Source organism: Pseudophryne corroboree, unplaced genomic scaffold (assembly GCF_028390025.1).
Source record: "Pseudophryne corroboree isolate aPseCor3 unplaced genomic scaffold, aPseCor3.hap2 scaffold_956, whole genome shotgun sequence".
In the NCBI taxonomy this organism is placed as follows: domain Eukaryota; kingdom Metazoa; phylum Chordata; class Amphibia; order Anura; family Myobatrachidae; genus Pseudophryne; species Pseudophryne corroboree.
In genome coordinates, this window is record NW_026970536.1 from 58,560 (window position 1) to 83,669 (window position 25,110).

Sequence of the window (25,110 nt, forward strand, 5' to 3'; positions counted from 1 at the left end):
GCGATGTATTTATAGGTCTGTATACAGGATCTGTCCCTCCCGGACCCCGCACGCTGTGACCTCAGGAGATCTCCTCCGTTCCCCAGTCTACGTTATGGCGATACATATTCATTTCTTACATTTGTGTAGTTTTACTAATTGTATCCCTGGACGTTGCAGCCTGGTGCGGAATCAGGGGGGGGGGGGGCTTGCTCTCACAGACTTACACAACACATGTAATATGAGGCCTGACAACACACGTGTTACATGCTGTGTCCCGGAATAAATCAGGGGGAAGTAGTGACGGGAGGGGTCTGAGGGTCCCGTCTTGTAATAATCCCACAAGCTATAATCTCCAGGGAGAGAGAACAGGGCTGACCGTATACCACAGCCAGAGGTAGGTGACCCTTCTAGTGGTCAGTGGGTCCCTGCAAGGGTAACAGGGAGTAGGGCAGGATTACCCCAGAGAAGGTAGGTAGCCCATGGCCTGTAGGTGATATATATACATCTCGTAGTTAATGTTCCCCTGACTAATGTCTGCTGGTAACCTTACACTCCGTATTCCTGCAGCTGCTTGTCACATAGCGTCCTGCATACAAGTGCCCACAGGGGCGTCACACCCGATTCCAGGGCCCGTTGGTTACCGGAGAATAATAAGCAGGATGATGACTATGTAATATATATCTCCTATACATGGACCTGGTGGTTTTGTTGGAACTCTACTCTGAACTTTAGGACTCTGCAATCTCCCCATGTTGTGTCATCTCTTCTAGGGGTGGACCATTCCACCCAGGGTAATCCTACGCAGCGCGCCAAAGATGGCTGCCGCACCTGGTACCTTGTGAGGGTGGAATACACGACCCATGGAGGTTATTACCCAAAATGCCTCCACCAATCCTGCACTGTGCTTTCTGTGTGCTCCAGGTTTTACTTTATGTCTGATCTATCGCTGTATTACTCACATCCTCTGTATTATGGCGGTTATTCCGAGTTGATCGCTCACTAGATACTTTTTGCAGTGCAGAGATCATCTCAACCGCGGCTGAACTGCGCATGTGTATGCAGCGCAATGCGCAGGCGCGTCGTACCAGTACAAAGCGGATCGTTGCTGGGCGATGGCTTTAATGAAGAATCCATTCGCACAGCCGATCGCAAGGTGATTGACAGGAAGAGGGCTGTTGTGGGTGGCAACTGACCGTTTTCTGGGAGTGATTGGAATAAAGCAGGCGTGTCCAGGCGTTTGCAGGGCGGGTGTCTGAAGTCAATTCCGGCCCCGGACAGGCTGAAGTGATCGCAGCGGCTGAGTAAGTTCTGGGCTACTCAGAAACTGCACAAAACTTTTTCGTCCCGCTCGGTAGAACACGCATTCGCACACTTGCAAAGTGAACATACACTCCCCTGTGGGCGGCGTCTATCTGATCGCAAGCCAGCTAAAAGTTGCTAGCGAGCGATCAACTCGGAATGACCCCCTATGTACATTGTTTGTGATGTCTGTAAAGCGCTGTGAGTCCTGTGGGAGAAAGAGCGCGATATAGATAAAATTATTATTGTTGTTTTCTCTAACGTCCTAGTGGATGCTGGGGACTCCGTAAGGACCATGGGGAATAGACGGCTCCGCAGGAGACTGGGCACACTAAAAGAAAGATTTGGTACTACCTGGTGTGGACTGGCTCCTCCCTCTATGCCCCTCCTCCAGACCTCAGTTAGATTTCTGTGCCCGGCCGAGCTGGATGCACACTAGGGGCTCTCCTGAGCTCCTAGAAAGAAAGTATATTTTAGGTTTTTTATTTTACAGTGAGACCTGCTGGCAACAGGCTCACTGCAACGAGGGACTAAGGGGAGAAGAAGCGAACCTACCTGCTTGCAGCTAGCTTGGGCTTCTTAGGCTACTGGACACCATTAGCTCCAGAGGGATCGACCGCAGGACCCGTCCTTGGTGTTCGTTCCCGGAGCCGCGCCGCCGTCCCCCTTACAGAGCCAGAAGCAAGAAGATGGTCCGGAAAATCGGCGGCAGAAGACTTCAGTCTTCACCAAGGTAGCGCACAGCACTGCAGCTGTGCGCCATTGCTCCTCATACACACTTCGCACTCCGGTCACTGAGGGTGCAGGGCGCTGGGGGGGGGCGCCCTGAGCAGCAATAATATCACCTTGGCTGGCAAAATAACCACAATATATAGCCCCAGAGGCTATATATGTGGTAATTACCCCTGCCAGAATACAGAAAAAAGCGGGAGAAAAGTCAGCCGAAAAAGGGGCGGAGCCAACTCCCTCAGCACACTGGCGCCATTATTCCCTCACAGTTCCGCTGGAAGAAGGCTCCCTGACTCTCCCCTGCAGTCTACACTACAGAAAAGGGTAAAAAAGAGAGGGGGGGCACAGATTGAGGCGCAGTAAATATTATAGCAGCTATAAGGGACATAATTCAGTTAGTCCCTGCATTATATAGTGCTCTGGTGTGTGCTGGCATACTCTGTCTCCCCAAAGGGCTTTTGTGGGGTCCTGTCTCCTTTAAGAGCATTCCCTGTGTGTGTGTGTGCGGTGTGTCGGTACGGCTGTGTCGACATGTTTGATGAGGAGACTTATGTGGAGGCGGAGCAGATGCCTATAAATGTGATGTCACCCCCTGCGGGGCAGACACCTGAGTGGATGGACTTATGGAAGGAATTACGTGCAAGTGTCGACTCCTTACATAAAAAATTTGACGACAGGCCAAATACGGGACAGCCGGCTTCTCAGCCCGTGCCTGCCCAGGCAATTCAATGGCCATCAGGGGCTCTAAAACGCCCACTACCTCAGATGGCAGACACAGATGTCGACACGGATACTGATACCAGTGTCGACGACGATGAGTCAAATTTAATGTCCACTAGGGCCATTCGTGGCATGATTGAGGCAATGAAAGAGGTTTTACACCTTTCTGATATAAACCCAGGTACCTCAAAAAAGGGTATTATGTTTGGGGAGAAAAAACTACCAATAGTTTTTCCCTCATCTGAAGAATTAAATGAAGTGTGTGAAGAAACGTGGGCTTTCCCTGATAAGAAATTGGTGATTTCAAAAAAAAATTACTAATGGCGTTCCCTTTCTCGCCAGAGGATAGGTCACGTTGGGAAACTCCCCCTAGAGTGGATAAAGCGCTCACACGTTTGTCTAAAAAGGTGGCACTACCGTCTCCGGATACGGCCGCCCTAAAGGAACCTGCTGATAGAAAGCAGGAGGCTATCCTAAAGTCTATATATACACACACAGGTGTTATACTGAGACCAGCTATTGCTTCAGCGTGGATGTGCAGTGCTGCTGCTGCTTGGTCAGATTCCCTGTCAGAAAATATTGACACCCTGGACAGGGACACTATATTGCTTACCATAGAGCATATAAAAGACTCAGTCTTATACATGAGAGATGCACAGAGGGAGATCTGCCGGCTGGCATCTAGAATAAGTGCATTGTCCATTTCTGCTAGGAGAGGCTTATGGACTCGGCAGTGGACAGGGGATGCAGATTCTAAAAGGCACATGGAAGTTTTGCCTTATAAGGGTGAGGAGTTATTCGGGGACGGTCTCTCAGTCTTGTTTCCACAGCAACAGCTGGGAAGTCAGCATTTTTACCCCATGTCCCCTCACAGCCTAAGAAAGCGCCGTACTATCAGGTGCAGTCCTTTCGAACCCAGAAAAACAGGCGGGGAAAAGGCGGGTCCTTTCTGTCTAGAGGCAGAGGAAGGGGGAAGAAACTGCACCACGCAGCAGGTTCCCAGGAACAAAAGTCCTCCCCCGCTTCTTCCAAATCCGCCGCATGACGGTGGGGCTCCACAGGCGGAGCCAGGTACGGTGGGGGGCCGCCTCAAAAATTTCAGCGATCAGTGGGTTGGGTTCGCTCAAGGGTGGATCCCTGGATCCTTCAAGTAGTAACTCAGGGGTACAAGCTGGAATTCGAGGCGACTCCCCCCCGCCGTTTCCTCAAATCGGCCTTACCGACAATTCCCTCGAGCAGGGAGGCTGTACTAGAGGCAATTCACAAGCTGTATTCCCAGCAGGTGATAGTCAAGGTGCCCCTAATTCAACAAGGACGGGGTTACTATTCCACACTGTTTGTGGTACCGAAACCGGACGGTTCGGTGAGACCCATTTTAAAATTGAAATCCTTGAACACATACATAAAAAAATCAAAGTTCAAGATGGAATCGCTCAGGGCGGTTATTGCAAGCCTGGACGAGGGGGATTACATGGCATCCCTGGACGTCAAGGATGCTTACCTGCATGTCCCCATTTACCATCCTCACCAGGAGTACCTCAGATTTGTGGTACAGGATTGTCATTACCAATTCCAGACACTACCTTTTGGACTGTCCACGGCACCGAGGGTGTTTACCAAGGTAATGGCAGAAATGATGATACTCCTTCGAAAAAAGGGAGTTTTAATTATCCCGTACTTGGACGATCTCCTAATAAAGGCGAGGTCCAGGGAGCAGTTACTGGTCGGAGTAGCACTATCTCGGGAAGTGCTACAACAGCATAGCTGGATTCTAAACATCCCAAAGTCACAACTGGTTCCTTCCACACGCTTACTGTTCCTGGGGATGATTCTGGACACAGAACAGAAAAAAGTGTTTCTCCCGCAGGAGAAAGCCACGGAGCTGTCATCTCTAGTCAGAGACCTCCTAAAACCAAAACGGGTATCGGTGCATCACTGCACACGCGTCCTGGGAAAAATGGTGGCTTCATACGAAGCAATTCCATTCGGCAGGTTCCATGCAAGGACCTTCCAGTGGGACCTCTTGGACAAGTGGTCGGGATCGCATCTTCAGATGCATCAACTGATAACCCTGTCTCCAAGGACCAGGGTGTCTCTACTGTGGTGGCTGCAGAGTGCTCATCTTCTAGAGGGCCGCAGATTCGGCATACAGGACTGGGTCCTGGTGACCACGGATGCCAGCCTTCGAGGCTGGGGAGCAGTCACACAGGGAAGAAACTTCCAAGGACTATGGTCAAGTCAGGAGTGTCACAACTGAGGGCCTGAGCTGACGGGAGGCAGCCTCAGTTGTAGGGGCTGAGATGTACCGGAACCTGGGAGGTTGTATCAGACCCCTGGACATGTAAGTAACATGAATAATAACTGCCCGAAGGCGTGACCACGACAACTTGGATAAAAGTCAATGATGTTTATTATGACAACTCCGCAACACAGCAGCAGTAAAATAAAACGTAAAAGTCAGCAAAGAATAAATACAGTTCCTGGGTACTACAGGATGGCAGGAGCCACAGGGCACTGGTAGTGTGAGATAGTTCTTATGATCTTCTAGATGGAAAGTCCTTACCAGGCCCGACTGTAGCAATGGAGATAACCCAGGATTGTGCCAGCTGGTGTTCCAGGAAAAGCTGGGTTGCTGAAGATAAAACAGCTGCTGTAGATACTGGCTGGAACCAGACTGTTGTTAGCACGGAGTGGATACTGGCTGGAACCAGTTCAATAATAAATGAACTTGGGAGCGATGAAATATGAACTGAAATGTAGAACTTGAGAGCGGAGAAATAATAATACCGGTGGAGAGTGGTAAAGTGTAGAAAGGACACCGGCCCTTTAAGGGAAGCTGTACTCTGCTGGAAGCTGAGCTGGAAGCAGGTAATGTTGTAGCTGGAAACAGATGAATCCACAATGGATTGGAGAGTCAGGCTACACCGCAGGTGGAATGCTGGTGCGGGTCTCTATGGTGGAAGTCTTGAGACAGGAGCTGGAACCTGGAAGACAATCACAGGAGAGAGACAAACAGGAACTAGGTTTGACAACCAAAGCACTGACGCCTTCCTTGCTCAGGCACAGTGTATTTATACCTGCAGCAAGGAAGGGATTAGCTAGGCAATTATGCAGATTATCAATACTGAGAACAGATTGGTGGAAATGATCAGCTGACAGAATCCAAGATGGCTGCGCCCATGCAGACACTTGGAGGGAAGTTTGGTTTGTAATCCATGTGGTAATGAAAACAGTAATGGCGGCGCCGGCCACCGGAGACGGGAGGCGCCAGGCTGACAGATGCACATCCAACCACGCGGACACAGCGGAGGCCGCGGCTGACGTAATCGCCACTCAGACACTCTGCATGCAGAAGTTCAGGGACGGCGGCGGAGGCCGCGGGAGACGCCATGCCAGGTGTAATATGGCGTTTACTGTGACAGCGTCCCAGAGTAACAGGAGAGGATACAGGAATGTACACATCAGGATAACAGATGGAATCCGGTCCTGGAGCGCTGAGCCAGCCTTAGGAGGCATCTGATGGGTAAGAAATGGCGTCCAGATACCCGGATCGTGACAGCACCCCCCCCCCTTTAGGAGTGGCCCCAGGACACTTCTTTGGCTTTTGAGGAAACTTGGAATGGAATTGTCGGACCAAGGCAGGAGCATGGACATCAGAAGCATTGGTCCATGAACGTTCCTCAGGACCATAACCTTTCCAGTCAATAAGATATTGTAGTTGACCGTAACGGTGACGTGAGTCCAGGATCTTGGCCACTTCATACTCAACGCCTCGTTGAGTTTGGACTTTCGGAGTTGGAGGAAGTGAGGAATGAAACCGATTCAAGATCAGCGGTTTCAACAGGGAAACATGGAATGTCCTGGGTATTTTTAAGAAGGGAGGCAACTGGAGTCTGTAAGCAACAGGATTGATGACTTGTTCAATCTTGAAAGGACCGATATAGCGAGGTGCAAACTTCATACTGGGAACTCTTAACCTCAAATTCTTCGTGGATAACCATACCCGATCACCCACCTTGAGAGCAGGAACTGCTCGACGCTTCTTATCCGCAAACTTCTTGTACCTGAACGATGCCTTGAGCAGAGCTGATCGTACGCTCTTCCAGATATTGGCAAACTGATGCAAGGTGATATCCACTGCGGGAACAGAAGTTGCTGGAAGCGGTTGGAACTCAGGGACTTTAGGGTGGAATCCAAAGTTAGTGAAGAATGGTGTTGAAGCAGATGAAGAATGATACTGGTTGTTATGACAGAACTCGGCCCAGGGAAGTAATTGAACCCAGTCATCTTGAGAGGAGGACACATAGATGCGGAGGAAGGCCTCCAAGTCCTGATTCACCCTCTCGGTTTGACCATTGGTCTGAGGATGGTAAGCCGTGGAAAACTTTAGCTTGACTTGGAGGACTTGACATAAACTTCGCCAGAATTTGGCTGTGAATTGAACTCCTCGATCTGAGATAATTTCTTCAGGAAGACCGTGGAGTCGGAAGATCTCTTGTATGAATACTTGAGCCAACTTGGAAGCTGACGGAAGACCGGTGAGAGGAATGAAGTGTGCCATCTTGGTGAACCGGTCAACTACCACCCAGATGGTATTGAACTTGTTGCACATGGGTAAGTCTGTAATGAAATCCATCGACAAGTGGGTCCATGGTCGACGGGGAACGGATAGTGGAACCAGTTGCCCCGCAGGCGACTGGCGGGATACTTTATGTTGGGCACACTTTGGGCAAGATGCAATAAACTCCAAGACGTCCTTTTTCAGAGTTGGCCACCAATAGGACCTAGAGATAAACTCCAGGGTTTTTTGGATACCTGTATGTCCGGCAAAACGGGAAGCATGGGCCCAATGCATGAGCTTCTTCCTTAGCATCGGCTTCACAAAACTTTTCCCTGATGGGGGCGTAGAGTCCATCCCTACCGTGGAGAATGCCAACGGATTTATAATAGGATGCTTGTCTGAAGACTCGGACTCATTTTCTTGCTCCCATGAGCGGGAAAGGGCATCGGCCTTGCGATTCTGAGAGCCCGGACAGAACTGGAGTTTAAAGTCGAACCTGGAAAAGAAAAGTGCCCATCTGGCCTGACGAGGGTTGAGACATTGTGCGCCCTTCAGGTATAAAAGGTTCTTGTGGTCTGTAAGTATGGTGATTGAATGAGAAGCTCCCTCCAACAGATACCTCCACTCTTCTAGAGCGAGCTTGATGGCTAGCAACTCCTGGTCGCCAATGGCATAGTTGCGCTCAGCTGGGGAGAACTTCCGGGAGAAGAAACTGCAAGGGTGTAAATGGCCATCTTTAGCCCTCTGAGATAACACCGCTCCTACTCCAACGGAGGAGGCATCCACCTCTAAGATGAAAGGAGAGTCGATGTCAGGCTGTTTCAGAACAGGCGCAGAGATGAACCTTTGTTTTTAAAGATGAAATGCTTGCATGGCTTCTTCAGACCATTTGGACGGGTTAGCACCCTTCTTAGTGAAAGCAGTAATAGGCGCCACAATGGTGGAAAAGTCTCGTATAAACTTTCGGTAATAGTTGGCGAACCCTAAGAACCTCTGGACCCCTTTGAGGGTTAAGGGTACCGGCCAATTTTGGATTGCTTGTAGTTTCTCAGGATCCATCTCTAGTCCGGAACCGGACACAATGTACCCTAGAAACGGAATGGACTTGACTTCAAAGACGCATTTTTCTAATTTGCAATAGAGATGATTGACACGGAGACGGGACAGAACCTCTTTAACCCAAAAACGATGTTCCTCTAAATCGTTGGCAAAAATGAGGATATCGTCTAGATAGACCACGACATGACGGTATAGAATGTCTCTGAAGATCTCATTGACAAAATGCTGGAAGACAGCTGGAGCATTGCTCAATCCGAAGGGCATGACGAGGTACTCATAATGTCCGTCACGGGTGTTAAAGGCGGTCTTCCACTCGTCACCCTCACGGATCCGGATGAGATTGTATGCACCTCGCAAGTCCAGCTTTGTAAAGATGGTAGCTCCGCGAACTCTGTCAAAGAGCTCAGTAATCAGGGGTAAAGGATAACGGTTCTTGATGGTAATGTCGTTCAAACCTCTGTAGTCGATGCACGGCCGCAGACCACCATCTTTCTTTTTTACAAAAAAGAAGCCTGCGCCGGCTGGAGAAGAAGAAGGTCGAATGAACCCCTTTGCTAGGTTCTCTTTAATATATTCCTCCATAGAATGCGTCTCAGGCAGAGACAACGGATAAGTTCGGCCTCGAGGTGGAACCTTCCCTGGAACGAGATCAATCGGACAGTCCCATTCTCTATGAGGAGGAAGGATATCAGCAGAAGCTTTACTGAACACATCCGTGAAATCTTGATATGGAGGAGGGTGGAACATCAGACGACCTGGGGGAGGAAGAACAGACAGGCAATACTTTAAACAAACATGTCTCAGCACAGGAGGAACCCCATGCCAGGATTTGCGTAGTCGTCCAATCAATTGTAGGATTGTGAAGACGGAGCCATGGAAGGCCCAGGACCACAGGATGTGTGGCTCTTAGAATCACTAAAAAAGAAATAAGTTCGGAATGAAGAACTCCCACTCTCAGACGAACTGGTAGAGTCCTTAAAGAAATAACTGCATCAAAAATTTTGCTGCCATCCACGGCAGTTAAAGAAATGGACGAAGGAAGTCTCTCGGTGGGTAGGGACCACCGTTTAACATAGGCTTCGGTAATAAAGTTCCCAGCTGCTCCGGAATCAAGGAGGGCAATGACGTTCCGATAACGTTGAGCAACTTGAAGCGAGACTGGGAGATTACAATCTTGAGGAGATGGAGAGGAGATCATTACTCCTAGCCGGCCCTCTCCTTGGCGAGCTAGGATTTGGAGTTTGCCCGGACGTTTGGGACAGGCATTAATGGTGTGAGACGGAGCTGCACAATAGAGACAGAGAAACTCGGAGAGACGTCTTCGGCGCTCAGCAGGAGTTAAACGGGAACGGCCAAGTTGCATGGGCTCATCTTTAGATGGTGACAGTTGACGAGGAGGAGGAGCAGAAGATTTTGGAGCAGATGATCTTCCACGCTCAGTTGCTCTCTCTCTGAAACGTAAATCAACTTTCGTGCAGAGTGAGATTAGCTCATCTAACTTAGAAGGTAAGTCTCTGGTAGCTAACTCATCTTTAATACGCTCAGATAAGCCATGCCAGAATGCAGCATACAGGGCCTCGTCGTTCCATGCCAGTTCGGATGCCAGGATCTGGAACTGTATCAGATATTGTCCTACAGTACGTGACCCCTGGCGTAAACGGAGAATCTCGGATGAAGCTGAGGTTACCCGGCCTGGCTCGTCGAAGATGCGCCTGAATGTTGACACGAAGGCAGTGTAGGAAGATAGCAGGGTGTCGGACCTCTCCCATAACGGTGATGCCCAATCAAGGGCTGAGCCACTGAGAAGAGAAATAATGTAGGCAATTTTTGTACGGTCACTGGGAAAATTGCCAGGTTGTAGCTCAAACTGAATCTCACACTGGTTGAGAAATCCCCTGCAGAATCTTGGAGATCCGTCAAATTTTGCTGGCGTTGGAAGATGAAGACGTGGAGCAGAAATGGGTAAGGTGGGTGGGGTTATAGCTGGAGTCACTGTGGTTGACGCACCAGACGCGCCTGATCCATGGAGAGTTGTCTGAATCCCATCCAGCCGAGTAGAGAGATCCTGGAGACAGCGGATGATGTGGCCCTGTGCAGCCTCCTGATGTTCTAGTCGGGCTGCCAGTTCTTGCATCGGCCTGGCCGCTTGATCCTGGTCTCCGGCTGGATTCATTAGGTCAGTGCTTACTGTCACAACTGAGGGCCTGAGCTGACGGGAGGCAGCCTCAGTTGTAGGGGCTGAGATGTACCGGAACCTGGGAGGTTGTATCAGACCCCTGGACATGTAAGTAACATGAATAATAACTGCCCGAAGGCGTGACCACGACAACTTGGATAAAAGTCAATGATGTTTATTATGACAACTCCGCAACACAGCAGCAGTAAAATAAAACGTAAAAGTCAGCAAAGAATAAATACAGTTCCTGGGTACTACAGGATGGCAGGAGCCACAGGGCACTGGTAGTGTGAGATAGTTCTTATGATCTTCTAGATGGAAAGTCCTTACCAGGCCCGACTGTAGCAATGGAGATAACCCAGGATTGTGCCAGCTGGTGTTCCAGGAAAAGCTGGGTTGCTGAAGATAAAACAGCTGCTGTAGATACTGGCTGGAACCAGACTGTTGTTAGCACGGAGTGGATACTGGCTGGAACCAGTTAAATAATAAATGAACTTGGGAGCGATGAAATATGAACTGAAATGTAGAACTTGAGAGCGGAGAAATAATAATACCGGTGGAGAGTGGTAAAGTGTAGAAAGGACACCGGCCCTTTAAGGGAAGCTGTACTCTGCTGGAAGCTGAGCTGGAAGCAGGTAATGTTGTAGCTGGAAACAGATGAATCCACAATGGATTGGAGAGTCAGGCTACACCGCAGGTGGAATGCTGGTGCGGGTCTCTATGGTGGAAGTCTTGAGACAGGAGCTGGAACCTGGAAGACAATCACAGGAGAGAGACAAACAGGAACTAGGTTTGACAACCAAAGCACTGACGCCTTCCTTGCTCAGGCACAGTGTATTTATACCTGCAGCAAGGAAGGGATTGGCTAGGCAATTATGCAGATTATCAATACTGAGAACAGATTGGTGGAAATGATCAGCTGACAGAATCCAAGATGGCTGCGCCCATGCAGACACTTGGAGGGAAGTTTGGTTTGTAATCCATGTGGTAATGAAAACAGTAATGGCGGCGCCGGCCACCGGAGACAGGAGGCGCCAGGCTGACAGATGCACATCCAACCACGCGGACACAGCGGAGGCCGCGGCTGACGTAATCGCCACTCAGACACTCTGCATGCAGAAGTTCAGGGACGGCGGCGGAGGCCGCGGGAGACGCCATGCCAGGTGTAATATGGCGTTTACTGTGACAGCGTCCCAGAGTGACAGGAGAGGATACAGGAATGTACACATCAGGATAACAGATGGAATCCGGTCCTGGAGCGCTGAGCCAGCCTTAGGAGGCATCTGATGGGTAAGAAATGGCGTCCAGATACCCGGATCGTGACAAGGAGACTTCCCTGCACATAAATATTCTGGAACTAAGGGCCATTTACAATGCCCTAAGTCAGGCAAAACCCCTGCTTCAAAACCAGCCGGTACTGATCTAGTCAGACAACATCACGGCAGTCGCCCATGTAAACCGACAGGGCGGCACAAGAAGCAGGATGGCGATGGCAGAAGCCGTAAGGATTCTCCGATGGGCGGAAAATCACATAATAGCACTGTCGGCAGTGTTCATTCCGGGAGTGGACAACTGGGAAGCAGACTTCCTCAGCAGACACGACCTACACCCGGGAGAGTGGGGACTTCATCCAGAAGTCTTCCTACTGTTGGTAAACAGTTGGGAAAGGCCACAGGTGGACATGATGGCGTCCCGCTTCAACAAAAAGCTAAAGAGATATTGCGCCAGGTCAAGGGACCCTCAGGCGATAGCTGTGGACGCGCTAGTGACACCGTGGGTGTACCAGTCGGTTTATGTGTTCCCTCCTCTGCCCCTCATACCAAAGGTACTGAGAATAATAAGAAGGCGAGGAGTAAGAACGATACTCGTGGTTCCGGATTGGCCAAGAAGAGCTTGGTACCCGGAACTTCAAGAAATGTTATCAGAGGACCCATGGCCTCTACCGCTCAGACAGGATCTGCTACAGCAGGGGCCCTGTCTGTTCTAAGACTTACCGCGGCTGCGTTTGATGGCATGGCGGTTGAATTCCGGATCCTAAAGGAGAAGGGCATTCCGGAGGAAGTCATTCCTACGCTGATAAAAGCCAGGAAAGAAGTAACCGCAAACCATTATCACCGCATTTGGCGAAAATATGTTGCGTGGTGTGAGGCCAGGAAGGCCCCCACAGAGGAATTTCAGCTGGGTCGTTTTCTGCACTTCCTACAGTCAGGAGTGACTATGGGCCTAAAATTGGGTTCCATTAAGGTCCAGATTTCGGCTCTGTCGATTTTCTTCCAGAAAGAACTGGCTTCACTGCCTGAAGTTCAGACTTTTGTAAAGGGAGTGCTTCATATTCAGCCCCCTTTTGTGCCTCCTGTGGCACCTTGGGATCTCAATGTGGTGTTGAGTTTCCTAAAATCACATTGGTTTGAGCCACTTAAAACCGTGGATCTCAAATATCTCACGTGGAAAGTGGTCATGTTTTTGGCCTTGGCTTCAGCCAGGCGTGTGTCAGAATTGGCGGCTTTGTCGTGTAAAAGCCCTTATCTGATTTTCCATATGGATAGGGCAGAATTGAGGACTCGTCCCCAGTTTCTCCCTAAGGTGGTATCAGCTTTTCACTTGAACCAACCTATTGTAGTGCCTGCGGCTACTAAGGACTTGGAGGATTCCAAGTTACTGGACGTAGTCAGGGCCTTGAAAATTTATGTTTCCAGGACGGCTGAAGTCAGGAAAACTGACTCGCTTTTTATCCTGTATGCACCCAACAAAATAGGTGCTCCTGCTTCTAAGCAGACTGTTGCTCGCTGGATTTGTAGCACAATTCAGCTGGCACATTCGGCGGCTGGTTTGCCGCATCCTAAATCAGTGAAAGCCCATTCCACGAGGAAGGTGGGCTCATCTTGGGCGGCTGCCCGAGGGGTCTCGGCTTTACAACTTTGCCGAGCTGCTACTTGGTCAGGGGCAAACACGTTTGCTAAATTCTACAAATTTGATACCCTGGCTGAGGAGGACCTTGAGTTCTCTCATTAGGTGCTACAGAGTCATCCGCACTCTCCCGCCCGTTTGGGAGCTTTGGTATAATCCCCATGGTCCTTACGGAGTCCCCAGCATCCACTAGGACGTTAGAGAAAATAAGAATTTACTCACCGATAATTCTATTTCTTGTAGTCCGTAGTGGATGCTGGGCGCCCATCCCAAGTGAGGATTGTCTGCAATACTTGTATATAGTTATTGCCTAACTAAAGGGTTATTGTTGAGCCATCTGTTGAGAGGCTCAGTTGTTATTCATACTGTTAACTGGGTAGAATATCACGAGTTATACGGTGTGATTGGTGTGGCTGGTATGAGTCTTACCCGGGATTCAAAATCCTTCCTTATTGTGTCAGCTCTTCCGGGCACAGTATCCTAACTGAGGTCTGGAGGAGGGTCATAGGGGGAGGAGCCAGTGCACACCAGGTAGTACCAAATCTTTCTTTTAGTGTGCCCAGTCTCCTGCGGAGCCGTCTATTCCCCATGGTCCTTACGGAGTCCCCAGCATCCACTACGGACTACGAGAAATAGAATTATCGGTGAGTAAATTCTTATTATTAATATTATTATAGAATGAAAAGCTTACGCTGCTCCTCATCTCTATGGGGGGAATTAAAGTGTTTTGCGCACCAGCAGCCACTAGATGGCGTCCAATCAAACAGTTCAAGGGTTGCTCCATGTGGGCGCGCACAGCCACCGGCGCTGACATCTCTGTTCTGTTCCGGCATGTTGATGGGCTGGAAGCTAGTATTATATATATATATATATATATATATATATATATATATTAGTGATGTGCACCGGACATTTTTCGGGTTTTGTGTTTTGGTTTTGGATTCGGTTCCGAGGCCGTGTTTTGGATTCGGACGCGTTTTGGCAAAACCTCCCTGAAAATTTTTTGTCGGATTCGGGTGTTTTTTTTTTTACAAAAAAACCTCAAAAGCAGCTTAAATCATAGAATTTGGGGGTCATTTTGATCCCATAGTATTATTAACCTCAATAACCATAATTTCCACTAATTTCCAGTCTATTCTGAACACCTCACACCTCACAATATTATTTTTAGTCCTAAAATTTGCACCGAGGTCGCTGGATGACTAAGCTAAGCGACACAAGTGGCCGACACAAACACCTGGCCCATCTAGGAGTGGCACTGCAGTGTCAGGCAGGATGGCACTTCAAAAAAATAGTCCCCAAACAGCACATGATGCAAAGAAAAAAAGAGGCGCAATAAGCGACACAAGTGGCCGACACAAACACCTGGCCCACAGAATTTTTTTTTAAGGGGAGTAGACCAAGTAGAGAATCACTTCCCCGTAGTGCCCAATCCAGTTGTCAAATTTTTATAAAATCTTTTTCACCTCTACAAACTCATCTGTCACCAAACTATTCTGTTTCTCTACAGTTTCCTCTTCCTCTTTTGCGTTCACACAGGGTGGTACAATACATGGACCCAAGTACAGTTCAAACTCCACATGCCTAGGTCCTTCAGAGTTCTGCCCGAACCCAGTATATCTCAACAGCACGATGACACCAGTATTATTGCAGTGTGCCTTGTCATGCACAAAGGGTGGAGAATGGGGATACTGGTGAAGGGACATTTTGTATAGACACTGATATGCCTGTTGGTGAATGGCAAACCTGACATTTTCTTTTTCATTTTCTTCTACTTTCTCTCCTCTAGAGATGTTTCTTTTTTCATTTTTTTTTTTTCGAGTTATACTCATGGTACTCTACATTGCAAACACACGATAGTAAATTAAGATACAAAAATGTGTGTTCCCTACAGGAAAAGGCAGTCTGGAGGACAAAGGGGTATGGCCAGGAGTCCTCAGGACTGTGGTCAGGTGGACACGGTACGCCAGTAGCCCCCAGAGCATACCTTCCAAGTCTAGCTGAGGTGGCACACGGTCTGACTCATCTAGGCAAAGAGGGTAGGTGCAGGCTGATGAGAGTCTACTGGTGTGCGCCAGGATTCTATTCTCATGCAGGTAAGAGAGCAATGACCTGTCTTAATTGCTTGAGGAAGAATATTGGTAAAGCAATACCAACAGAGCCATCCCATATCCCTCCTGCAGACGGATCTTTTCAGGAAATACAAATCGACTTCGTACAGTTAACACCCTTTAGGAATTATTGTTATGTATTGGTGTGCACTGATGTTTTCTCAAACTGGGTAGAGGCATTTGCTGCCGCCACGGATGCTTCTGTGTTTACCGCAAAGAAAAATTGCGCAGAAATTTGTGTGTAGATAATGGTACCCCTAGAAGTAGGAGCAAATTGTACTATTGTGATCATAGATACTGCCACTAGTATTATGTAGCTTCGGAACCACTCCCAGATCTTCACTTAACGAATCACCCTCTTCGAAATTTGGTTTTATTTTTGGTATTTGTGGGGGGTTTTTTTGTTTGTGTTTGGAAGACAACCTCATGTCATGATTGATCCGCAAAATCATCAGAAATACACCAATGAGGTGACAGTACAGTACCTTATGGAGATGAGCCAGCATTTGAGAACTTGACAAAAGAACTTGAAACTGTTGATTGCTGGTATGCCAAATGCTAACTGTCTTGATTGTGAACCATGAGACTGTGTGATTGTTCTTACGCTCTGGTTGCCTAATAGACAGGTGGGAAGGACCATACCAAGATTTGTTGACAGCACTAAAGGTCGCCGAAAGAGAGACTTGGGTCCACTCGTCCCACTGCAAGAAGGTCGCTGACCTGGAGAGAACTCGTGACAAAGTAGTTTATTGCTCACATTCATCGAGTTTGTGTGTTCGAAGTGAACTGTGTGTTCAAAGAGCAAGGTGGGGAGCAAAGTGAACCGTGTGTTCCAAGTGAACTGTGTGTTCAAAGGGCAAGGCAAAGAGATCGCAAAAGTATCACCAGAGACTCTGTTCCGTAAAGACTGAGAGGCGGCACTGTTGAACACTACCTGAGCGTACTAAAGGACTGCAGAAAGACCAGTCATTGTAATTGATTTGTTATGAACAAGAGTTGTTTTGTTCTATTTCTCTTTTCTCTCTTTCCCGCTGACAAACATTTTCTTTCAGGATATTCTATTTTTGCGAGGTTTTTTTTTATGAGGAGTCGAGTGTGGGACTGGAACTGGTTCTGGAGAAAGGAGTGATTTCCTTATAGGATCCCAGGATTAGCCGATCAGTTTGTTAAAATCAGAGAAAAATCAAAGTTCTAGTAGTTATGGAGTTCAGAGGTAATCAGGAACAGTCAGACAATGGCTATTCACACACTGCAGATAAAGAGCTCATTAATATATGTGGAAGAAAGGTTTATGAGTGGCTCTCCCCGAACTCCGAAGGTTTATGTTATTTAGGAAGGACACTACTTATAACCCTTGTTCAGAAAATGATAGGAATATGTAGAACATGAAAATTTTATATGTCACTTTCACGATTTGTTTGTGTCTTCTTCATCTACCCAGCAGAACCTCAATCGAATCCAAACATCAGTGTACAAAGACGTAGGTACATGTATGTGTGAAATGTTCGTCGCAAATCAGACATTATAGGCCAAAGCACTGTCCCAGCATACTCTATAGGTTGAATGTTGTCCCACACCCAACCAGTGGTCCCGTGGCCACCGAGTGCATATAGAGGATGTCTCGTCCTCCTCCCTGTCTTCCCCAAATATAGTCAAGTGTCTGATTTGCGAAATGCATACATACTTGTGTCTAGGTCACCGATTATGGTATGAAATATTTTTTCTTATGTTAATAATTGATGGCAGTTATTGTTTACTGCCAAAGGGTGGACTGTCGAAGTAAAAAAAAAATTACATAAAGAGAACATACAAACTACACACATTATGAGTCGCTATACTTGCAAATACGCGCAGCGAGCACAGCAATATATGGCAACACACACATTTACACGGACATGCCACAGAGACGGATTCAACACTTATTTCATGCAGTACATAATTATAATAATATCAAGCGCCAGACATCATGATGATTTAAAATTATATATAATGAAGTAATGTCATGTATGTGTATTAGTTGAACGAAACCAGATACACCTGTCATGTTTGGTATTTAAGCAACCAGCTTAATGTGTAGATTAATTTGATACTTGTTATTAAGTTATAGGACATTGCAACAAATAATTATGATTACATGTATGAAAGCTAAAAATCACTCTTATTAGGACAGTGGACAGGAAGCTCAGGCCAGCCCCTTTGGACGTCCCCAAGGCTGAACCTGTTCAGCATATACAAAGAGACTAGTGACTCATCATGAATGAGTGAGTCCCCTCCCCCAGAAACTAGATAACACATTGCTGACCACAGAGGAAGGCAGTTCCTGTTTTGGTCTCAGGGGAAGATGGAGTCCCATCACGCTCAGTGGTAGAGGTAGCGCTCAGTGATAGGGGTAGCGCGCAGTGATAGGGGTAGCGTTCAGTGATAGAGGCAATGCTCAGTGATAGAGGTAACGCTCAGGGATAGAGGCAACGCTCAGTAATAGAAGTAACACTCAGCAATAGAGGTAGTGCTCAGTGATAGAGGCAACACTTAGTGATAGAGGTAACACTCAGCATTAGAGGTAGTGCTCAGTGATAGAGGCAACACTTAGTGACAGAGGTAACACTCAGCGATAGAGGTAGTGCCCAGTGATAGAGGCAACACTTAGTGATAGAGGTAATGCTCAGTCCTACAGACAGCGGTCAGTGATAGAGGTAACAGTCAGTGATAGAGGTAGCGCTCAGTCCTAGATGTAGCTCTCAATCCTAATGGTAGCGCTTAGTCCTAGAGGTAAAAGTCAGTCCTAGAGGAAACGCTCAGTCCTAGAGGCAATGCTCTGTGTACATAGAGTTAACTCTCAGTCCTAGAGGTAACGCTCAGTGATAGAGGTAACTCTCGGTCATAAATATAGCTGTAAGACCTAGAGATAACATGCAGTCCTAAAGGTAATGTTCAGTCCTAGAGATAATGCTCAGTCCTAGATGCAACGCTAAGTCCTAGATGCAGCACTCAGTCCTAGATGCAGCACTCAGTCCTAGAGGTAACGCTCAGTGATAGAGGTAACAGTCAGGCTTAGAGGTAACGTTCAGTGATAGAGGTATTGCTCAGTCCTAGAGGTAGCGCTCAGTGATAGAGGTAACTCTCAGTCCTAGAGGTAACGCTCAGTGATAGAGGTAACATTCAGTCCTAGAGGTAACTCTGTCCAAGAGGTAGCGCTCAAGCCTAGAGGTAACTTTCAGTCCTAGAGGTAACTCTGTGATAGAGGTAACACTCAATGATAGAGGCAGCGGTCAGTGATAGAGGTAACATTCAGTCCTAGAGGTAACAGTCAGTGATAGAGGTAGCGCTCAGTGATAGAGGTAATGCTCAGTCCTAGAGGTAGCGCTCAGTGATAGAGGTAACTCTCAGTCCTAGAAGTAACGCTCAGTGATAGAGGTAACATTCAGTCCTAGAGGTAACTGTGTCCTAGAGGTAGCGCTCAAGCCTAGAGGTAACTTTCAGTCCTAGAGGTAACTCTCAGTGATAGAGGTAACACTCAATGATAGAGGCAGCGGTCAGTGATAGAGGTAACATTCAGTCCTAGAGGTAACAGTCAGTGATCAAGGTAGCGCTCAGTGATAGAGGTAGCGCTCAGTCCTAGAGGTAGCGCTCAGTACTAGAGGTAGACTTACAGGCCTAGAGGTAGACGCTTAGTGATAGAGGTAATGCTCAGTGAGAGAGGTAACTCAGTCCTAGAGGTAATGCTCAGTCCTAGAGGTAGCTCTCAATCCTAATGGTAGTGCTTAGTCCTAGAGGTAACGCTCAGTCCTAGAGGTAGCTCTCAATCCTAATAGTAGCGCTTAGTCCTAGTGGTAACAGTCAGTCCTAGAGGCAACGCTCTGTGTACATAGAGGTAAATCTCAGTCCTAGAGGTAACGCTCAGTGATTAAGGTAACTCTCTGTCATAAAGATAGCTGTAAGACCTAGAGATAACGGGAGGGGGGGGGGTGTCATTCCGAGCTGATCGCTCGCTAGCTACTTTTAGCAGCCGTGCAAACGCATTGTCTCCGCCCACTGGGGAGTGTAGTTTCGCTTTGCAGAAGTGCGAACGCCTGTGCAGCAGAGCGCCTGCAAAATCATTTTGTGCAAAACAAGACCAGCCCTGTGGTTACTCTTCGTGTGCGTTGATTCTAATGACAGGGGGATGGCTCTTGATGTCACACACCCACCCAGCCACGCCTGCATTTTTCCCGACACGCCTGCGTTTTTCTAAGCACTCCCTGAAAACGGTCGGTTGACACCCAGAAACGCCCACTTCAAGTCAATCTTCCTGCGTTCGGCCATGCGTCTAAAAGCTTCGCTAGAACCTGTGCAAAACCACGATGCTCTTTGTACCCGTACGTCGCGCGTGCGCATTGCGGTGCATACGCATGCCAGATTAGCCATTTTTTTCGCTGATCGCTGCGCTGCGAACAACGGCAGCCAGCGATCAACTCAGAATGACCCCCAACATGTAGTTCTAAATGTAACGTTCAGTCATAGAGGTAACACTCATTCCTAGAGGTAATGTTCAGTCCTAGAGGTAACGCTCATTCCTAGAGGTAACGCTCAGTCCTAGAGGTAACACTCAGTCCTACAGGTAATGTTCAGTGATAGAGGTAATGTTCAGTGCTAGTGGTAGCGCTCAGTCCTAGAGGTAACTCAGTCCTAGAGGTAACTCAGTCCTAGAGGTAGCTCTCAGGCCTGGAGGTAACTTTCAGTCCTAGAGGTAACTCTCAGTGATAGATGTAGCGCTCAGTGATAGAGGTAACGCTCAGTTATAGAGGTAACGCTCAGTGATAGAGGTAACGCTCAGTGATAGAGGTAACGCTCAGTGATAGAGGTAACGCTCAGTGATAGAGGTAGCGCTCAGTGATAGTGGTAACGCTCAGTGATAGAGGTAACGCTCAGTGATAGAGGTAACGCTCAGTTATAGAGGTAACGCTCAGTGATAGAGGTAGCGCTCAGTGATAGTGGTAACGCTCAGTGATAGAGGTAACGCTCAGTGATAGAGGTAACGCTCAGTGATAGTGGTAACGCTCAGTGATAGAGGTAACGCTCAGTGATAGTGGTAGGGCTCAGTGATAGAGGTAGGGCTCAGTGATAGAGGTAACGCTCAGTGATAGAGGTAACGCTCAGTGATAGTGGTAACGCTCAGTGATAGTGGTAGGGCTCAGTGATAGAGGTAACGCTCAGTGATAGTGGTAGGGCTCAGTGATAGAGGTAACGCTCAGTGATAGAGGTAACGCTCAGTGATAGAGGTAACGCTCAGTGATAGTGGTAGGGCTCAGTGATAGAGGTAACGCTCAGTGATAGTGGTAGGGCTCAGTGATAGAGGTAACGCTCAGTGATAGAGGTAACGCTCAGTGATAGAGGTAACGCTCAGTGATAGAGGTAACGCTCAGTGATAGTGGTAACGCTCAGTGATAGTGGTAGGGCTCAGTGATAGAGGTAACGCTCAGTGATAGAGGTAACGCTCAGTGATAGTGGTAGGGCTCAGTGATAGAGGTAACGCTCAGTGATAGAGGTAACGCTCAGTGATAGTGGTAACGCTCAGTGATAGTGGTAGGGCTCAGTGATAGAGGTAACGCTCAGTGATAGTGGTAGGGCTCAGTGATAGAGGTAACACTCAGTGATAGTGGTAGGGCTCAGTGATAGAGGTAACGCTCAGTGATAGAGGTAACGCTCAGTGATAGTGGTAGGGCTCAGTGATAGAGGTAGCGCTCAGTGATAGTGGTAGCGCTCAGAGATAGAGGTAACATTCAGTGACAGAGGTAACGCTCAGTGATAGTGGTAGGGCTCAGTGATAGAGGTAACGCTCAGTGATAGAGGTAACGCTCAGTGATAGTGGTAGGGCTCAGTGATAGAGGTAACGCTCAGTGATAGAGGTAACGCTCAGTGATAGTGGTAACGCTCAGTGATAGTGGTAGGGCTCAGTGATAGAGGTAACGCTCAGTGATAGAGGTAACGCTCAGTGATAGAGGTAACGCTCAGTGATAGTGGTAACGCTCAGTGATAGTGGTAGGGCTCAGTGATAGAGGTAACGCTCAGTGATAGAGGTAACGCTCAGTGATAGTGGTAGGGCTCAGTGATAGAGGTAACGCTCAGTGATAGAGGTAACGCTCAGTGATAGTGGTAACGCTCAGTGATAGTGGTAGGGCTCAGTGATAGAGGTAACGCTCAGTGATAGTGGTAGGGCTCAGTGATAGAGGTAACGCTCAGTGATAGAGGTAACGCTCAGTGATAGAGGTAACGCTCAGTGATAGAGGTAACGCTCAGTGATAGTGGTAACGCTCAGTGATAGTGGTAGGGCTCAGTGATAGAGGTAACGCTCAGTGATAGAGGTAACGCTCAGTGATAGTGGTAGGGCTCAGTGATAGAGGTAACGCTCAGTGATAGAGGTAACGCTCAGTGATAGTGGTAACGCTCAGTGATAGTGGTAGGGCTCAGTGATAGAGGTAACGCTCAGTGATAGTGGTAGGGCTCAGTGATAGAGGTAACACTCAGTGATAGTGGTAGGGCTCAGTGATAGAGGTAACGCTCAGTGATAGAGGTAACGCTCAGTGATAGTGGTAGGGCTCAGTGATAGTGGTAGCGCTCAGAGATAGAGGTAACATTCAGTGACAGAGGTAACGCTCAGTGATAGTGGTAGGGCTCAGTGATAGAGGTAACGCTCAGTGATAGTGGTAACGCTCAGTGATAGTGGTAGGGCTCAGTGATAGAGGTAACGCTCAGTGATAGTGGTAGGGCTCAGTGATAGAGGTAACGCTCAGTGATAGTGGTAGGGCTCAGTGATAGAGGTAACGCTCAGTGATAGTGGTAGGGCTCAGTGATAGAGGTAACGCTCAGTGATAGTGGTAACGCTCAGTGATAGTGGTAGGGCTCAGTGATAGTGGTAGGGCTCAGTGATAGAGGTAACGCTCAGTGATAGAGGTAACGCTCAGTGATAGAGGTAACGCTCAGTGATAGAGGTAACGCTCAGTGATAGTGGTAACGCTCAGTGATAGTGGTAACGCTCAGTGATAGTGGTAGGGCTCAGTGATAGAGGTAACGCTCAGTGATAGTGGTAGGGCTCAGTGATAGAGGTAACGCTCAGTGATAGTGGTAGGGCTCAGTGATAGAGGTAACGCTCAGTGATAGAGGTAACGCTCAGTGACAGAAGTAATACTCGGTGATAGAGGTAGCGCTCAGTGATAGAGGTAACACTCAGTGATAGTGGTAGGGCTCAGTGATAGAGGTAATGCTCAGTGACAGAAGTAATACTCAGTGATAGAGGTAGCGCTCAGTGATAGAGGTAACACTCAGTGACAGAAGTAATGCTCAATGATAGAGGTAACACTCAGTGACAGAAGTAATGCTCAGTGATAGAGGTAGCGCTCAGTGATAGAGGTAACGCTCAGTGATAGTGGTAGGGCTCAGTGATAGAGGTAACGCTCAGTGATAGTGGTAGGGCTCAGTGATAGAGGTAACGCTCAGTGATAGTGGTAGGGCTCAGTGATAGAGGTAACGCTCAGTGATAGTGGTAGGGCTCAGTGATAGAGGTAACGCTCAGTGATAGTGGTAGGGCTCAGTGATAGAGGTAACGCTCAGTGATAGTGGTAGGGCTCAGTGATAGAGGTAACGCTCAGTGATAGAGGTAACGCTCAGTGACAGAAGTAATACTCGGTGATAGAGGTAGCGCTCAGTGATAGAGGTAACACTCAGTGATAGTGGTAGGGCTCAGTGATAGAGGTAATGCTCAGTGACAGAAGTAATACTCAGTGATAGAGGTAGCGCTCAGTGACAGAAGTAATACTCGGTGATAGAGGTAGCGCTCAGTGATAGAGGTAACGCTCAGTGATAGTGGTAGGGCTCAGTGATAGAGGTAATGCTCAGTGATAGAGGTAACGCTCAGTGACAGAAGTAATACTCGGTGATAGAGGTAGCGCTCAGTGATAGAGGTAACACTCAGTGATAGTGGTAGGGCTCAGTGATAGAGGTAATGCTCAGTGACAGAAGTAATACTCAGTGATAGAGGTAGCGCTCAGTGATAGAGGTAACACTCAGTGACAGAAGTAATGCTCAATGATAGAGGTAACACTCAGTGACAGAAGTAATGCTCAGTGATAGAGGTAGCGCTCAGTGATAGAGGTAACGCTCAGTGATAGAGGTAGCGCTCAGTGATAGAGGTAACGCTCAGTGATAGAGGTAACGCTCAGTGATAGAGGAGGTAACACTCAGTGATAGAGGTAACACTCAGTGATAGAGGTAGGGCTCAGTAATAGAGATAACGCTCAGTGACAGAAGTAACGCTCAGTGATAGAGGTAATGCTCAGTGATAGAGGTAGCGCTCAGTGATAGAGGTAGCGCTCAGTGATAGAGGTAGGGCTCAGTGATAGAGGCAGCGCTCAGTGATAGAGGTCGCTCAGTGATAGAGGTAGGGCTCAGTGATAGAGGCAGCGCTCAGTGATAGAGGTAACATTGAGTTATAGAGGTAGCGCTCAGTGATATATGTAACGCTCATTGATAGAGGTAGCGCTCAGTGATAGAGGTAGCGCTCAGTGATAGCGGTAACGCTCAGTGATAGAGGTAGTGCTCAGTGATAGTGGTAGTGCTCAGTGATAGAGGTAACGCTCAGTGATAGAGGCAGCGCTCAGTGATAGAGGTAACACTCAGTGATAGAGGTAACACTCAGTGATAGAGGTAACACTCAGTGATAGAGGTAACACTCAGTGATAGAGGTAACATTCAGTGATAGAGGTAGCGCTCAGCGATAGAGGTAACATTCATTGATAGAGGTAACGCTCAGTGATAGAGGTAACATTCAGTGAAAGAGGTAACACTCAGTGATAGAGGTAACACTCAGTGATAGAGGTAACATTCAGTGATAGAGGTAACGCTCAGTGATAGAGGTAACGCTCAGTGATAGAGGTAGCGCTCAGTGATAGAGGTAGCGCTCAGTGATAGAGGTAGCGCTCAGTGACAGCAGTAGCGCTCAGTCATAGAAGTAACGCTCAGTGATAGAGGTAGCGCTCAGTGATAGAGGTAGCGCTCAGTGATAGAGGTAGGGCTCAGTGATAGAGGCAGCGCTCAGTGATAGAGGTAACATTGAGTTATAGAGGTAGCGCTCAGTGATATATGTAACGCTCATTGATAGAGGTAGCGCTCAGTGATAGAGGAAATGCTCAATGATAGAGGCAGCACTCAGTGACAGAGGTAACATTCAGTGATAGAGGTAGAGCTCAGTTATAGAGGTAGCGCTCAGTGATAGAGGTAACACTCAGTGATAGAGGTAACGCTCAGTGATAGTGGTAGCACTCAGTGACAGAGGTAACATTCAGTGATAATGGTAGTGCTCAGTGATAGAGGTAGCGCTCAGTGATAGAGGTAGCGCTCAGTGATAGAGGTAGCGCTCAGTGATAGAGGTAGCGCTCAGTGATAGAGGTAGCGCTCAGTGATAGAGGTAGCGCTTAGTGATAGAGGCAACTCTCAGTGATAGAGGTAACGCTCAGTGATAGAGGTAACTCTCAGTGATAGAGGTAACGCTCAGTGATAGAGGCAACTCTCAGTGATAGAGGTAGCGCTCAGTG

The 25,110-nt window shown here is 48.0% G+C and overlaps 1 protein-coding gene across 1 annotated transcript in view; it reads left to right on the forward strand.

Annotated features, from left to right (window-relative positions):
• Positions 1 to 263: 263 nt before the first annotated feature.
• Positions 264 to 25,110, forward strand: part of LOC135048396 (alanine aminotransferase 2-like) — a gene marked incomplete at its 3' end in the record, with an annotated part of 147,181 nt that continues 122,334 nt past the window's right edge. Inside the window, exon 1 of the mRNA XM_063955531.1 lies at positions 264 to 376. The remainder of the gene's footprint in view (positions 377 to 25,110) is intronic.